The sequence below is a fragment of the Elgaria multicarinata genome, chromosome 12 (assembly GCF_023053635.1).
Source record: "Elgaria multicarinata webbii isolate HBS135686 ecotype San Diego chromosome 12, rElgMul1.1.pri, whole genome shotgun sequence".
Taxonomy (NCBI): Eukaryota; Metazoa; Chordata; class Lepidosauria; order Squamata; family Anguidae; genus Elgaria; species Elgaria multicarinata.
In genome coordinates, this window is record NC_086182.1 from 794591 (window position 1) to 811560 (window position 16970).

The window sequence follows — 16970 nt, forward strand, 5'->3', positions numbered from 1 at the left end:
GAAAGACCCACAATCACAGCAGGACATAATCACTGAAATCCGAGTCCTTCACAGCAAAAGCAGACTGTAACCCCTGGGTCATTTGCAGCAGCACAATATTCAACTGGTGGGATGAAGCTCCAAATGGCAGCAGTAGCCCCCCTAGCTTTATACCCACCCCCAAGCCCTTGCAATGTGTGAGGTCAGCTTCCATAGCCAATGACTGTAAGGCTGGATGGCTACCTTGGCTTCCAGGAGGGGAAGGGGGGATGAAAGGCTGCCACTCTATCCCAGCTGGAATCTGCTCTTCTAATTTTACCACAGCTTCAACTCTGACCTTGATGATAACGCACGTGGGTGGTTTTAACGAGTGTGCGCCAGACCCTCCTCATGGCAAAACGGAGCTTGTTCTAAGCAGCGAGAGCTCAGCAAGAAAGCAGATGTGACCAAATTCATAGGTACATAAAGGTGTGTGTGTATCCACTACCAGAGTGTGTAAAATTCAATCTCAGCCCTGCATATTAAACTGTGTGTGATTCATTCTCTCTCTCAAACACACACACACACACACACACACACACACACGTATCACACAGACTAAGTGCACATGTCTAAAAATGCACATTTTCATGCTTAACTGGATGGGGGAAATGTGTGTATTTTGGGGGGGGAAGCACTTTTAAACATGCATAATTTCCAAATAAAAAAGAGCACATTTTCCCTAATTGGAAAAATAAGACAACTCACATTGACAAACGCAAAGAAGCTGGCCACCCTCCAAGAAGGAATGCGTAGAGCCTCAACGAGCTCCAAGAATGCCCTTCGCTACCTGTGAGGTGGGATTCACATACCAAATAAAAGGATTCCAGACCTCCACAAAGTTGGTTTTTAATTAGATTAAAAAACAGAAGAGAAAATGCACTCAAGAACCAGAAGAAGCTTTAATAAGCTCAATAAAAAGATATTTCCTTCCTTAGGCCCTGCCTTTTTTGGAATTAGAGCCAGAGGATAAAGTTATTTATTTATTTATTTATTTATTACATTTTATACCGCCCATTAGCCGAACTTCTCTAGGCGGTTTACTGGCCATCATGGCTGTGTATTACCACTGCTATCAGAGGCAGTATGCTTCTGAGTACCAGTTGCTGGGGTGCATGACCTGGACAGTGCTATTGCACTCACGTCTTCCATGTTGTTTGCCCACAGGCATCTGACTGGCCACTGGGGGAACAGAACGTTGGACTAAATGGGCCTTCTTCTTTTCTTATTGCCCTGGAAACCTACAGTGACTTCCTCTTCCCTGAAAAAGAAACTTAAACTTTTTGGGGGGGAGGGGGCTCTTTTGGCTGCCCACTTGCAGTATGATCATCTTACTCCATTTTCCAGTACTCAGCCTCCCTGCGGCTGCCCTCTTCTCTGCTAGTAAAACAAACCTTATAATTTGTCCCTGGTGATACTTTTCTTAGACAACAAGTTTTCAGAGGAACATGCAACAGTCTGTTGCAGTCATGTTCACCCAGAGACATTTGACATTCTCCTTCTTGGGTGGCATTTAATTCATCCATCCATTCATCTATTTATTATTTAATGACGGTGATGATAAACAACAATAATGGGGATGAGGCGGAGGGAGGGAGGGAGGGAGGGAGGAGGGTTTTCCTCTCCCACTCACGTCTCTTAGTGTGGCTAGCTGACACGCAGAATGGATAAATACAGCTTTCCCTCCGGTAACTACTCTGCTGCTGCCTGTCACCTCTACTTCATGTGGAACACCATATTTTCTCTCCATCTTTCACCACAGCCCCAGCTATGTATAGTTAACAATCTTGCACAATGCTCATTTGACAACTACACATGTCCCCAGTTCCTTTTTTGTGGACTTTGTCCATGTTCTCTAAATGGAAAGATTGGCAGTGACCTTTAAATATCATTTCCAAATGCCAGACTCAACTAACTGGCTATGAAACAGAACATTTATGCCAGATTGGATTCTTGGTGTATTCATTTCTTGGTAGTGAGTGGAGGAGGGCACACCCCAAAGACCAAAGGCAATATCTACCCCACATTACCCTGGGGCATGACTTTTCTGACTATGCTGTCCTCCCAAAGTATTCTTCACCAGCACGTGACCTTGCATGGAGAACAGGGGCTATACCCATAAGGTGCCTTCTATGTGTGTGGTTCACCTACTTCAATTTACACACACACACACACACACACACACACACACACACACTGCATTAGCCATGCAATCAGTCACCATACTAATGCGTTTCCTAATGTGAGGTCAAGGGCCCTTCCACACGCCGTACTGAAGGCTCATGCATGCGCCCCAAGTACGACCCCAAAACGATAGTGTGCACTGCAGCCAGAAGAGACGGAGGAGGAGGAGGCTGGGGAATCCGGGCACGTCCTTGCCGCCTCCGCCTCCCCGCCGGCCTCCTGCTGCCTGGGTAAGAGCGACCCGGGTCCGCCGAGCTCTCCAACCCGGGTCGCTCTTACCCAGGCAGCTGGAGGCCGGGGGGGAGGCGGCGGTGGCAAGGACGCGCCCGGATTCCCCAGCCGCCACCTCCTCCGTCTCTTCTGGCTGTAGTGCACACTATCGTTTTGGGGTTGTACTTGGGGCGCATGCATGAGCCTTCAGTACGGCGTGTGGAAGGGCCCCAAGTGTGGAGAAGCATGACCATAAGAGTCCACAGTGAAGCTATATGGATCTCAGGCTGAATTGTAATGGTGTGTGCACTTTGCCCTTGCTCCGCACACATCAGGGCAAGGAGTGTCCATATCATCAGGAACATTCATGCATTGCCCTTGCCTAGAGGAGCCACTTTCTGCCATCCAGCATTTCTGGCCAGTCTCCAATATTCCATTCTTGGGCATAGCACTGGTGCGTGTAGTGGCTTCACAGCTCCAAGGATTTCTGGATGGCACAGATTTTCCAGACTCTTTTCAATCTGGCTTCAAGCCAGGTTATGGAACAGAGCATTTTTTGCAGGTCCCTTTCATGACAGTGCCTTCCTCCTGCTTGTTTCCCACTCCTTCTACCATTTTCTTCGTAGTGAAATAATCCAAACAAAATGCGACTTTTCTGAGTTGTAATGAAATTGGTCGCATTTCCTGCCATGTGCAGAGACGTTTCGCTATAAAATGCCCACTAGAGGGCACTGTCCCACTACACTGAAGGGGGCCACGTGGTTGCAGCTTGTTTCCCCTTTCTCTCCTGTGTGATTCTTCTCGTCCCTATAGCAGAAGAGCAGCAGGAAGCAAGAGCGATGGTAAGGAAATGCAATTTCCCCCCATCTGATGATAGCCAGAGACATTTTGTGTTATGGGCCTGTGCCCCAGATCTTTTAAGAACCTGGCAATGCCCCTAGAATCATAGAATAGCAGAGCTGGAAGGGGCCTACAAGGCCATCGAGTCCAACCCCCTGCTCAATGCAAGAATCCACCCTAAAGCATCCCTGACAGGTGGCTGTCCAGCTACCTCTTGAAGGCCTCTAGTGTGGGAGAGGCCACAACCTCCCTAGGTCACTGATTCCATTGTCGTACTGCGAAGTCCTGTTGGCTCTCTCAGCTTGCATAAGCAAGATACAGGTGGGTGGGGTGGGGTGGGGTAATCTTGTGAAACACAGATGGTTTCTAAAAGCTGCCGCTCAGCTATTTAGCAATGTCCAACCTTTATTAATCAGATTGATCAAACATGGCTTCTCTTATGTCAAGACATAGTTGCTCTTATGTCAAGATATGGTTATAGCCATCACACTCCCCTCTTTTGCATTGATTTCATTCAGATTCACCTTAATTTAATTTTATATTCCTGTCATGCTTTTGCAATTCACCTTCTTTTTGTTCTCTGTACACTATCATTTTCAATTTAGTGACACTGAGAGTCTGTACTGACTCTGGACATCTTTAAGCAGCATCTGATTGTTTCTCGGGATAAGCTGTATTATCAAACTAGGACCAGTAGGCCCAAGAGCATTGAATCATAGAATAGTAGAGTTGGAAGGGGCCTATAAGGCCATTGAGTCCAACCCCCTGCTCAATGCAGGAATCCATCCTAAAGCATACTTGACAGATGGTTGTCCAGCTGCCTCTTGAATGCTTCTAGTGGGGGAGAGCCCACAACCTCCATTGCCATACTGCTCTAACAATTAGGAAGCTTTTCCTGATGTCCAGCTGGCTTCCTGTAACTTGAGCCTGTTATTCCGTGTCCTGCACTCTGGGATGAATCATAGAATAGCAGAGTTGGAAGGGGCCTACAAGGCCATCGAGTCCAACCCTCAATGCAGGAATCCACCCTATGATCGAGAAGAGATCCTGGCCCTCCTCTGTGTGACAACCTTTTAAGTATTTGAAGAGTGCTATCATGTCTCCCCTCAATTTTTGAAGGGAGACATATTTCACCAGTTGTTGTTGTTTTCAATCAACCTGTGAGGCTGGGAAATTTAGCTGCTGAACTAGTTCATTGAGGTATCTTTGGCACAGAGGCAAATTTGCTGGCTTTTTTTAGAATGCACAAGAGCATCATTTACCAATCACTGTGCACTGCATGTCCATGTCCATAATCACCAACACACTTTGAAAAACAACTTGTTTTTCTCACATTGTGCCTTGGCATAATTCACATTGTTTCACCACCCAACTACAGACTTCTTAATCCTCTGTGCATGCTAAGCACTTTTGATTCTTTGGCTGCCATCCCCTCTTTCTCTGCATGTTTTCCACTATGAGTTGCCCTGGGTAGGGGCAAAAGCATTGCCTTAGTTGCTACCAGTTTCTGCAATTTTTCTTTGGGTCTCCACACACCATCCCCATCCTGAAAACAGCCAGCCTTACCCCGCCCTTGCTTTTCTTGGTTCCGCAATTCAGCCAAGCACTGTCTGATGCTAGGGAGAAAGGCAGGGTCAAAAATAGACAGCTCTTATGAAGGGCATTGCTGCCTTCTTGGCTGCTTTTGGGCCACCTTGCCTTCTTTGGCGCATTGCACACTTAACCACAACTACCCATGCTGGTTTCTGCACGGCATTTCACAATTCCCCCCCCCCCCCATAGAAATTTTGCATTCCTTATAGGTGTTCCTGTTACTTTAAGGAACCCTCTCATTTTCTACAACATGTAAAAGTCATGCACTGACTTCTGATGAAACAACCATGCCTGGATGTACAAACAGTTTTGCTGCTTGAGCTGCTGATCTTTACAGCACAACACCAACTCTTTCTCACAATTTAGGCAATGCTAAAATGGGAGCCTGCAAAAGCACTTCTTTTTCTTCTTCTCAATGACACCAGGGTGTTTTCTTTCATATCTCTTGCAATGGCTCAGCGAAGCCAAACTCCACTGCCTGCGGTAACCTGTCAAACACAAAATGCTCTCAATTGCTTCTGAGAGAAGATACAATGCAGCATAAAGCAGATCCAAACCAAACCAATTTTCTGGAGTAGTGCTGCTAAACAAAAACTCATGCATCAGGGAACCTCCTTTTTCCTGGCACTTTCACACCGACTTGCACTCCTTCTTCTCATGCCTCTGTGGCTCTTTTTCCTGTTGGTTCTCTTTTAGTGCTTCATTTGCTCACAATGAAAAACACTTTTTTTTTCTTCCTGGCTGCTCCGGCTGAAAACCTTGAACCTGTGAATGTAACTTTCCTGGCACAGCAGCTTCCCTATTTCAGCAGCTTCTTCTCCTGCAACTTATGTAACTTTCTGAAGCCTCATTTTCTATCACTTTTCTTTGATTTGAACCCATAATTCCAGTTATTCAGGCTGAAATTCTGGATCCAAATGCATTTGGAATTTAAACAGACTTCAAAGGAGGAAACTCTACTCTTTTTACAATACAATGCTAGTGAAACAGAAACACAGTGCAAACAACTTCCGTTCCTTTCTCCTATGATAAGTAAGGTCCCATGGCAAATGAGAAAAGGAGTGCAGGATGGGTGGGAGTATTTAAAAAAGGAAATTTTAAAGGCACAGTTACAAACAATTCCAACCAGGAGAAAAGATAGAAGACAACAGAGGAAACCAATGTGGCTCCACAAAAAGCTTAAAGATGACCTGAAAACAAAAAGGGATGCATATAGGAAGTGGAAGGAAGGCCAGGCTACAAAAGAAGAGTACAGACAAGTGGCGCAGAAGTGCCGAAATGGCGTCAGGAAGGCTAAAGCTCAGAATGAGCTGAGATTAGCAAGGGATGCTAAAAGCAATAAAAAGGCTTTCTTCAGATACGGGCGTAGTAAAAGACAGAGGAAAGAAATGGTGGTTCAACTGCTTAATGAGGATGGCAAACTGATAACAGATGACAAAGAAAAGGCTGAAGTGCTCAATTCCTACTTTGCCTCAGTCTTCTCCCAAAAGCGGGTCTATGACTCCCCTGGAAAAAGTGAAGCAGAAGTTGAGAGGGCAGGATTACAGTTTGAGATTGATAAACAAATGGTCAAAGAACACCTAATTTCCTTGAATGAGTTCAAATCTCCAGGGCCCGATGAACTGCATCCTAGAGTAATGAAGGAGCTAGCGGAAGAACTCTCAGAACCTTTGTCTATTACCTTTGCAAAATTATGGAAGACGGGTGAGGTGTCGGACGACTGGAGGAGGGCTAACATCCCTATCTTCAAAAAGGGCAAAAAGGAGGAACCTGGGAACTACAGACTGGTCAGTCTGACATCCATCCCTGGGAAAATTCTGGAGCAGATTATAAAGAAGTCAATCTGTAAACACCTTGAAATCAATGCAGTGATCACTAGAAGCCAACATGGATTTGTCAGGAACAAGTCCTGTCAGACTAATTTGATCTCATTTTTTGATCGGGTAACCTCCCTTGTGGACTGTGGGAATGCTGTGGACGTCATATATCTTGACTTCAGCAAAGCTTTTGACAAAATACCACATGACATTCTGATTAACAAACTAGCTAAAAGTGGGCTAGATGGAACAACTATTAGGTGTATTCACAGTTGGCTACAGAATCGGACTCAAAGAGTACTTATCAATGGAACCTTCACAAACTGGGGAGAGGCAACGAGTGGGGTACCACAGGGCTCAGTCCTGGGCCCAGTGCTCTTCAACATTTTTATTAATGATTTGGACGAGGAGGTGCAGGGAAGACTTATCAAATTTGCAGAAGACACAAAATTGGGTGGGATAGCTAATACCCTGGAAGACAGAAACAAACTTCAAAGTGATCTTGATAGGCTGGAGTGCTGGGCTGAAAACAACAGAATGAAATTTAATAGGGATAAATGCCAAGTTCTACATTTAGGAAATAGAAACCAAATGCACAGTTACAAGATGGGGGATAGCTGGCTCAGCAATACTACAAACGAGAAGGATCTTGGAATTGTTGTAGATTGCAAGCTGAACATGAGCCAACAGTGCGATATGGCTGCAAGAAAGGCAAATGCTATTTTGGGCTGCATTAATAGAAGTACAGCACCATGTACACTGATGGTGCTATATCATAATAATAATAATAATAATAATAATAATAATAATAATAGCTTTCAAATCACGTGAGGTACTGGTTCCTCTCTATTCGGCCCTGGTTAGGCCTCATATAGAGTATTGCGTCCAGTTCTGGGCTCCACAATTCACGAAGGTCACAGACAAGCTGGAGCGTGTTCAGAAGAGGGCAACCAGGATGATCAGGGGTCTGGAAACAAAGCCCTATGAAGAGAGACTGAAAGAACTGGGCATGTTGAGCCTGGAGAAGAGAAGATTGAGGGGAGACATGATAGCACTCTTCAAAGACTTAAAAGGTTGTCACACAGAGGAGGGCCAGGATCTCTTCTCGATCCTCCCAGAGTGCAGGACACAGAATAACGAGCTCAAATTAAAGGAAGCCAGATTCCAGCTGGACATAGGAAAAACTTCCTGACTGTTAGAGCAGTACGACAATGGAACCAGTTACCTAGGGAGGTTGTGGACTCTTCCACACTAGAGGCCTTCAAGAGGCAACTGGACAACCATCTGTCAGGGATGCTTTAGGGTGGATTCCTGCATTGAGCAGTGGGTTGGACTCGATGGCCTTGTAGGCCCCTTCCAACTCTGCTATTCCTTGATTCTCTGATTCTCTGGGTGGAGATCTACACTAAGCCGGATATACCGCTTATAAATGGTTTTTATTGTGTATTGAGTCTTATCTCGCCACATGACACTTGCCTTGTAACGATGTATCGCTTACCCTGTCTGTCGTTCTATTTTCTGATCTTATTCGTATAAGTCGTTGTATTTTCTCTTATGTGTTGGTGGCCATGCCCCCTTGGGGCTGGCCATGGTAGGGTGGCCATGCCCTTTTGGGGGCTAGCCATGTTTGGGGTGTCCTCTTCTTTGGTTTCCAAGGTATGGTCAACCTAGACTAGACAGGCCTAGAATAAATGTTTCAATGGGGCCCTACTGGAACAACCAGGGCCTCGTCTACATGGGTGCTTTACCCCGGGGTAGCTTCGGAGTGGTGACAGGTGATCTACATGATGCAGCTGCCACTCCGAAGCGATCCAAGGGCAAAGCCCCAAATCTCCACGCTAAAAATGTCGGGGACTTACCCCTACTTTTTTAGCTTGGAGCCAGGCTCTGCGCCTCTGCAGAGCCTTGTTAAGAAAAAATAAATAAAATTTAAAGGGGGTGTTGGAAGGTGGCAGACAGGGAGCTCCAGGCTGCACAAATACATTTTAAAGAAATGGGTGGGAGGAGAGGAACTGGGCAGCCAGGAGTCAGCCGCCGCTGCCAGGTTAAGCACCGGGCAGGGGGCGAGGAACAGGGCAGCTGGCTCTCCTCCCTCTGAGCTTGCTCTGGCTGCCCCGTTGCTCTCCCCACCCATTTTTTTTAATCTCTAGATGCAAACCTTCACATCTAAAGATTAAAAATAAAAAAATGGGGAGGGGGGAGAGGAACAGGGCAGCCACAGCAAGCTCAGAGGGAGGAGAGCTGGCTGCCCCATCCCTCTCCCCTCTCCGGTTCTGCCAACAGCAGCAATGGCAACTCCGAATAGGTGCTCCTTCCCTAGCAGATGCTGGGAAGGAATGCCAAGGCCATCAAGACAGGGGCCAGGAGATCTCCCAAACTTCAAATTCCCAGTTCAGGCTGTATTTTGCATCCCCTTGCCCCTCTTAGCCTCAGGCCCTGCAGTTGGCTACTCTGGTCTTTTTCAGCTGTGCTGTTCCTGGTTTCCCAACTGCCCCCCACCAAAAGAACAATACCCACACAAATATAGCTGATTACATCCAGGTATGATCACCCCTGTCAGCTACCCCTCAAGACAACTTGGGGCAGCCTCTCTGCCGTGCCTGTTTCCTGCTTGGGGTGGAGGTGGTGGTTTCATGTCATCGCATTATCTCAGCACCAAGCTCTGGCCCTGAAATGTCTTGGAGCAGGGCTGGCCCTTCCACTAGGTACAATGAGACAGCCACCTCAGGTGGCAAGTGCCAGGAGGAGCAGTGACCGCTACGTGCCATGTGCCCCCCAGGCTAGGCTAGGCTAAGCTGCCCTCATGTGTGGTGGGATGCATTCTCCCATCACCACCACTGAAGTCAGATTCAACTGCCAAGCCACCACCGCAGAACATGGAATGGGGGTGGAGAGCGGGGAGTGCCATTTTGTCCTTTGCCTCGACTTGTGGGATGCTCCACTATTTTGGAGTTTGCACTGCCTCTGTCTGAGGGAAGCAAATGCGCTCAAAGAGGCATAAAAAAGGAGGCTGAGCCAAGGAGCCAAGGGAGCCTTCTGATTAATGCCACAATGTGATGATATGTAAAACACAACCTTAGCACAAAACCTGGCCAAGCGCATTCTCTTGATTACTGTGGAATTATAATTACAGCAACCCTTAATATCCCCACATCCAAGTAATTACAGCCATGAGCTTACTGCTTCCAGCCATGATCTGATATTAATTTTTAATCACCTTGTCTTTGTTCTGGGGAAGGGATGAGAGGCTCATGGGAAGACAAGATCTTAAAAATCTGTTAGCTCCGCTTTGCCTCTGCTATCACAAGTGTAGCATTCTCACCAGTTGGGCCAGCCAGCTCTTGGCTTCCCCTCCCAGAGCAGTCAGGGGTTAAGACCATGTGCAAGACATTCCCCTGACGCCATGGTCATGGGGGAAGAATTGGGTTCAGAGAGAGAAGCACCTGATTCAGGGCCCAGTCAAAGGATGGAAGGGCAAGTGCTGGGAATTTGTCTCTGCCTGGTTTCTCAGAAGAATGCTGCTGGGGAGGCAGATACTCCTTCCCAACTACAGCCTGGGAAAAAGCGCATGGAACATTCTTTGATAAGCATGCAACAGGCAGACTTGGCCAAGGAAAGGCCATGCCCAAGACTGTCTCTCAGGCAACAGCTGTAAAGGTGAGAGCAAAAACAACCAGTTAGGCAGAGTTTTTTACTTCAGGCTATGTTTTCCCTCGGGGCTGGATTGACCAGTGAGGAGCCCTAGAAATTCTCTACATTAAGCAAAAAATCCCTCATCCTTAGCAGGCTTACTTTTTATTGAGTCTTTACAGATTTACAATGGGCTTCTTTTGACAGCGAACATGTGATTTGGAATTGAAAACTTCCTTTCTTGGTAATGCTTTCTGTTCAATGAAGCAGTCCCTTCTACTACGGCTGTGCACTGCTTCGGATCAGAATCTTGAATCTGAAGTGAATTGGGGTGATTCGGACCTCCCTAAAACAGATCCAAAACCAATTGGGGAAGGTCCGAATCACTCCAAAGTGAATTGGATTGGTCTGAATCAATTCAGAACAATTTGGAGATTCTGACCCTTTTCCAAGCACATAGAGAAATGAAAATTGGCACTATGATAGGGCATCCATAGGGCTTCATCTCTGCCAAGTTTGAAGCATATTGGTTCATTCCCTGATTTTTAGAAATTTTTTAAAATTTGGGGTTTTAAAATTAAGTTTTTCAAAATACGCTGCCATTTTTCAAGATAAAGAGATGAAACTCAGTACCTTGATAGGTCCTAAGTAGGGTGTTAGGCATGCCAGGGTTGACGTTAAAGTATATTGGTTCATCCCCTGATTTTTTAAGGAATTTTTTAAAATTTTAGGTTTTAAAATTGCATTTTTCAAAATACACTGAAATTTTTAAAGATAAAGAGAGGAAACTCAGCACGGTGATAGGTCCAAAGTAGGGCTTTAGGCACACCAAGTTTGAAGCATATTGGTTCATCTTCTGATTTTTTAGGAATTTTTTAATGTTTGAGGTTTTAAAATTATTATTTTAAAATACATTGCAATTTTTAAAGGTAAAGACATGTAATTTGGCAACATGATAGGTCCTAAGTAGAGCTTTAGGCATGCCAACTGTGAAGCACTTTGGTTCATCTCCTGATTTTTAAAATGATTTCCCCCTCAATATTACTCTCCCCATTTACAAATATGCATTCATCTCCATCATTTTTAAAGATAAAGAGAGGACACTTAGCACCATGATAGCTTCTAAATAGGTCTTTAGGCATGCCAAGTTTGAAGCACATTGGTTCAGATGCAGCATCTCTGATGCATCTGGGTGTTATTAAATCTTCCTTTTAAATAGGAAGAGGGCATAGGCTGAAAACGCAAAGCTGTGAATGCTTTTTGGAGTGGAGCCAACATGAGGTTGATAAAGTACTGCTCCAAACCAAAAGATGTTTTAAATACCAGGAGGAATATGCCATTTGGGAAAGTAAATGAAGGTCTCGCCATTTGGAATCAAGATAATTTTTTTCTTTAATAAGTTGTTTAACTGGGGGGGGCGGAGCTTGGCGGCCATGAAGCTGGTAAGAGTTTTTTAATTCTCCAACCGGCCACGCCGGAAAAGTCAATTATCTCTTTTTAAAAGGGCATAAATCTCAAAGAAACACGATGGAAAAGGACTATGAATATTAACTGTTAATGTTGCTGATAACGGTGCAAAGTTGAAAGGAGTTAAAAGTGAGATATTTGAAGCGGCTGGAGGAACGTCTCTGGAAAGTGAAACTAACTGCTAGGTACTGGAAAATGTACGGCAGCTAATGGTTTGTTTTTGTTAGAGACGTGGACTTGATTTATGGTGAATCTCACTTTTATTGGAAAGCGAAGAGCTGTAAAACACTGGCTCTATAGAGTGAAAGTAATCCATCCACAGACTGACTGACGGACGGTGTGCTAAATTGAGCTCAAGGGGGGGAGGTGGACTGCAGTTTTGGAGCGTTTGCAGCGTTTGGCGGGGAGACGGCTGATTGGTGTTATCGGGACTGTGTTTATGGTTGTTTCGGTCTCCCCCAGTGAATGCTGTCTTGATGTGTGGTGAAATTCCCCCCCCCCAGAAAAGAAAGAGTGATTAAGTATCGGAAAGCACAGAGAGCTAAAAATAGTCTGCCAAGAAGGGGAGCCGGATGTTAAGGAGAAGGTTCATGCCCTATGTCGAATATAAAAAGAAAGATTAAAAAGGAAATTGCAAAAGTTAAGTGGACAAGAAAACGACCCAGTAATCATAACCTCCCCCATTTGGAAGGATTGGCTTCGGAAGAAGAGCAGGAAGATACAGACACGGCAATAGAAATGGCCGAAGGTGGAAAATCAGCTGGCAGCCAGCCAGCTACCTTAGCTGAAATCAAGAGTGTTATTGCAGAAAACAATGCAATCATTTTTAAAAAAATGGATCAGCAAACGGAAGAATTAAATAAACGCATGATTGTGTTAGCTGATAAAATCACGCAGAATGTCAAGGCTATAAAGGACTTGGAGGCAGGAGCAGACCTGACCGAGAAGAGACAGGAGGCTTTTGAAAAATCGTCTAATGTGCAATTCCAGGACCACGAATTACGGCTGATAGCCTTAGAAGATCAAAACCGTCGTTCATCACTTCGCATAAAACATTTAATTCAAACACAAGGAGAAAATCTGCGAGATATAATCTTGAAGTGGTTTAAAGAGATGATGCCTGATTTGCAATTAGAGGACGGCGAATTGGACCGAGTCCATAGAGTGGGGGGGCAAAATTACAAAGGAGCTACCAGAGATATTTTGGTGAAATTTGGCAATTATTATAAAAAAGAGCAAGTTATGAAGAAACTGAGAGCTATGGCCCAGCTACAGTATAAAGGCAAATCAGTGCAAATTTATAATGATCTTTGTCAGCACACACTGAATTGGAGACGCAGTGTCAAGCCAATAACTGAAATATTAGTGAGAAAAAAAATACATATTCGTGGGGTTATCCGGTTTTCTTAAGATTTACATATGGTAGGGGGGAGCACAGAGTAACTTCTTTGGATCAGGGTAAGGAGTTGTTGAAGAGCTTGGGTCTGTATGAGGAAGCAAGTGTGACGGAAACAGGTGGCGGGGAGATGAGGCTGGGGCATCTGGGATGTAATAGAATTGTTAACTGGATGAGATAATTATGAGATAATTGTAGATAGAAATGTTAAACATAAAGACCTTGCCGGCCAGGCGCAGCACTGCCTCCCCCCCTCCCCCTAAAATAGATGGCTGGAGTATTAGACTTACGGGGATTTGGGGGGGAAAGAGGTGGGGGGAGGGGAGGGGGGAAGGGGAGATGGTATGGGTTAGAATAAGGGGATTGAGGGTTTTGTTATGGTGTTTGTGTTTTTATGTATGTGAATTTGAGTTTCAGAGCACAAGGGATCGGAAGAGACATCAAAAGGGTGAATATGGATAAAAAAATAAAAGTATCAACACTCAATGTTAAAGGTTTGGGGGCAGTCGTGAAAAGGAGGAGAATAGAACAAATGTTTAATAAGGAAGGATCTGACATTATAATGATGCAAGAAACACATCAAGTGTTTGAAAATGTAAATATGATAAGGATCAAGTGGCTAGCTTATTATGAAAAATCATTGCGACTTCAAAAAAAAATGGAGTGGCCACTTTGATTTAAAAAAAAGTGGATTTATATTAGAAACCATAAAAAAGGATGATAGTGGTAGATATCTTATGATAAAAGGTAAAATTGAAGGAAAGGTATATACATTAATTAATGTTTATGCCCCAAATGAGAGACATAGAGAGTTTTTTATAAAATTATTTAAAGAAATAGAAGAATTCAAGGAGGGGTATGTTATCTTAGCTGGGGATTTTAATATGTTTATGGATAATAGATGGGACAGGTCATCATACATACTCCAGGATAGACATATATTTGTCTCAAAAGGTTTTGCAACTAAGATTTGTAAAATGGAAATGGGGGTAATAAAGGTAACTGACCAAGCATTGTTAAGTTTAGAATTTGCAATTAAGAAGAATTATAAAGAGGCGTACAGGTGGAAAATGAACACAAAAATATTGAAATATAATAAAGTGGTAGAAAAAATTCAGAGGGAATTGTCAGAGTCCTGGGAAATTAATGAAAAGGGAGGAACAGCTGGGTCAGTTGTCTGGGACACCATGAAGGCTGTAGTAAGAGGAATCTGTATTAGAGAAATGTGTAATTTAAAAAGACAACAGCATGCAGAGCAGGAGAAGCTAGAGATAGAAATTAGAAGTTTGGAGGAAGAATATTGGCAGGGTAAAAATAAATATAAATTATTAGAAATACAAGCTAAGAAGAAACAATTAGAAAATTTAAATTTAGAGGAGGTTCAAAAAAATTTAATGTACGTGAAAAGGGAGTATTTTGAAAACAGTAATAAGAATTCTAGACTGCTTGCCAGACTCACACAAAAGGAAAAAGCGAGAAATGGGATACGAGCATTGAAGGATGATCAAGGGAATGATTGTCATACAATGAAGGATAAAATTAAAAAATTTCAGAAATTTTATCAGGAATTATATAAGGGTAAAGAAATTCAAAAAAAGAAGCTGGAGGATTATATAGGAAGGTATATAAAGAAGGGAATAAAAATAGTACATAAAGAGCAAATGGAGAAGGTAATAACTCAAAGAGAAGTTGAAGATGTAATTGATAATTTGAAAGTGGGTAAATCACCGGGAGCAGATGGCTTAGGACCAGAATATTATAAAGTTTTTAAGGAGTTATTAATTCCAAAATTATTGAAACTTTATAACGCTATATTATTAGGAGAGAAGATACCAGAATCATGGGAACATTCATTGATAATATTAATTCCAAAACCAGACAAAGATTTGACTATCCCCGATTCTTTTAGACCTATTTCATTAATAAATCAGGATGCTAAAATTTTTTCATCTATTTTGGCTAAACGGTTAAATAAATTTATATCAGAATATATAGGAGAAGATCAATGTGGATTTGTGGCGGGGAGGCAGATGCATAGTTTAGTGGGAAGAGTTTTAAATGTAATACATGCGATAAAAAAATCAAAGATTAAGGCAGGAATTTTGGCATTGGATATTTTTAAGGCTTTTGATTGTGTGAGCTGGCAGGCATTAAAGATTATTTTAGATAAAATGGGATTTGGAAATAAATTTAAAACTATAATAGAACAGTTATATTCCCAAAATACAGCTGTAGTGGTGGTAAACGATGGACTCACTGAAAAAATACGACTAGCCAGAGGTACAAGACAAGGATGTCCGCTCTCGCCGGTCCTGTTTGTAATGGTTATGGAAGTATTGGCGAATGCAATAAGAGATGATGGAGAGATAGAAGGAATTGGAGATGTAAGGGAAATAAAATTGAATATGTTTGCGGATGATACCCTATTGCCTATTAAGAATCCAATAAGAAAAATAGAATTAAACAACAATTGAGAGAATTTGAAGAAGTTACAGGATTAAGAATAAACTGGTCCAAATCAGAGATGATTTTGTTTAATCATACTAAGAAGGAAGAAAAGGAATGGGAACGTAAGGGAATAGAAATGAGAGTTAAGGAACAGATTAGATATTTGGGAATTAAAATTACAAAAAACCTAGATAATTTAGAAAAGGAGAATTTAACGAGGTTAAAAAAAGAGGTATTAGAAAAATTGGAAAAATATAAAAGATTAAATCTATCTTGGTTTGGAAGAATAGCATTAATAAAAATGAAGATTTTAGCTAAGATAAATTTTGTGTTTAGGATGTTACCAATAAAAATTTCAGAAGCTGAGATAAAAAGTTGGCAAAATATTATTAACAAGTATTGTAACGGAGATAAGAAAGCGAGGGTAAATAAGAATAAATGGTATTTAAGCCAAAAAAAGGGAGGATTGGGTCTCCCAAATATAAAATTATACTATGCAGCAAATAGGTTAAGACATATTGTAGAAGCAATTATAGGAGTAGGAGACTTAGATTGGATGGAGGATAAAACTACATGTAATGTAGAGATGAGTTTGGAAAATGTTTTTTTTAAGGAAGGAGGGAGAAAGTGGGTTGAAAGTATAGATAATCCACTCCTGAGGTTTCAATGGGAAATTTGGAGTAAATTTAAAGGGAAGCTGCTTCCGAGCAACTCTCCCTTGTCACCGGTAATAATGTTAAAGAATTTCCCAGAGGAAGTGAAGGGTAGATTAAGTAAAATATTAAAAGAGAAAAACAAAATGAAATTAAAGGATTGGTTAAGAGATATAAATACAAGAGAAGATATGGAAGAGCTGTTAAAGGAGAAAAAATTATCTTGGTTAGAGTTTAGGGAATTAGAACAATGGAATAAAAAGTGGATTAAAGAAAATAGAGTTTGTAGAGAAATGACGAAGTTTGAGGAGTTAATAGTAAATAAGGAAAAAGGTAAAGGAGGAAGTATAGTCTTAAAAGGGTTAATGAGCGAAATATATAAAATACTGTTAGAAAAGGGGCTAATGGATAGCTCAGGAAAAACGGTATGGGAGACAGATTTGAAAGTACAAATAGGGCGACAGAGCTGGGAGGGACTGTGGAAACAAAGAGTGTTGAGAAGTATGTCAGTGAGAATAAAAGAGAATTATTTTAAAATTTTGTGGAGGTGGTACCTAACCCCGATTAGATTGAATAAGATAAATAATCAGCATTCAGCAAATTGTTGGAGAGGTTGTGGGGAAAAAAGAACGTATTTACATATGTGGTGGGAATGCAAATATGTACAAAGATTATGGAAGATGGTGTTTTTTGAAATTGAAGAAATAGTGGGAA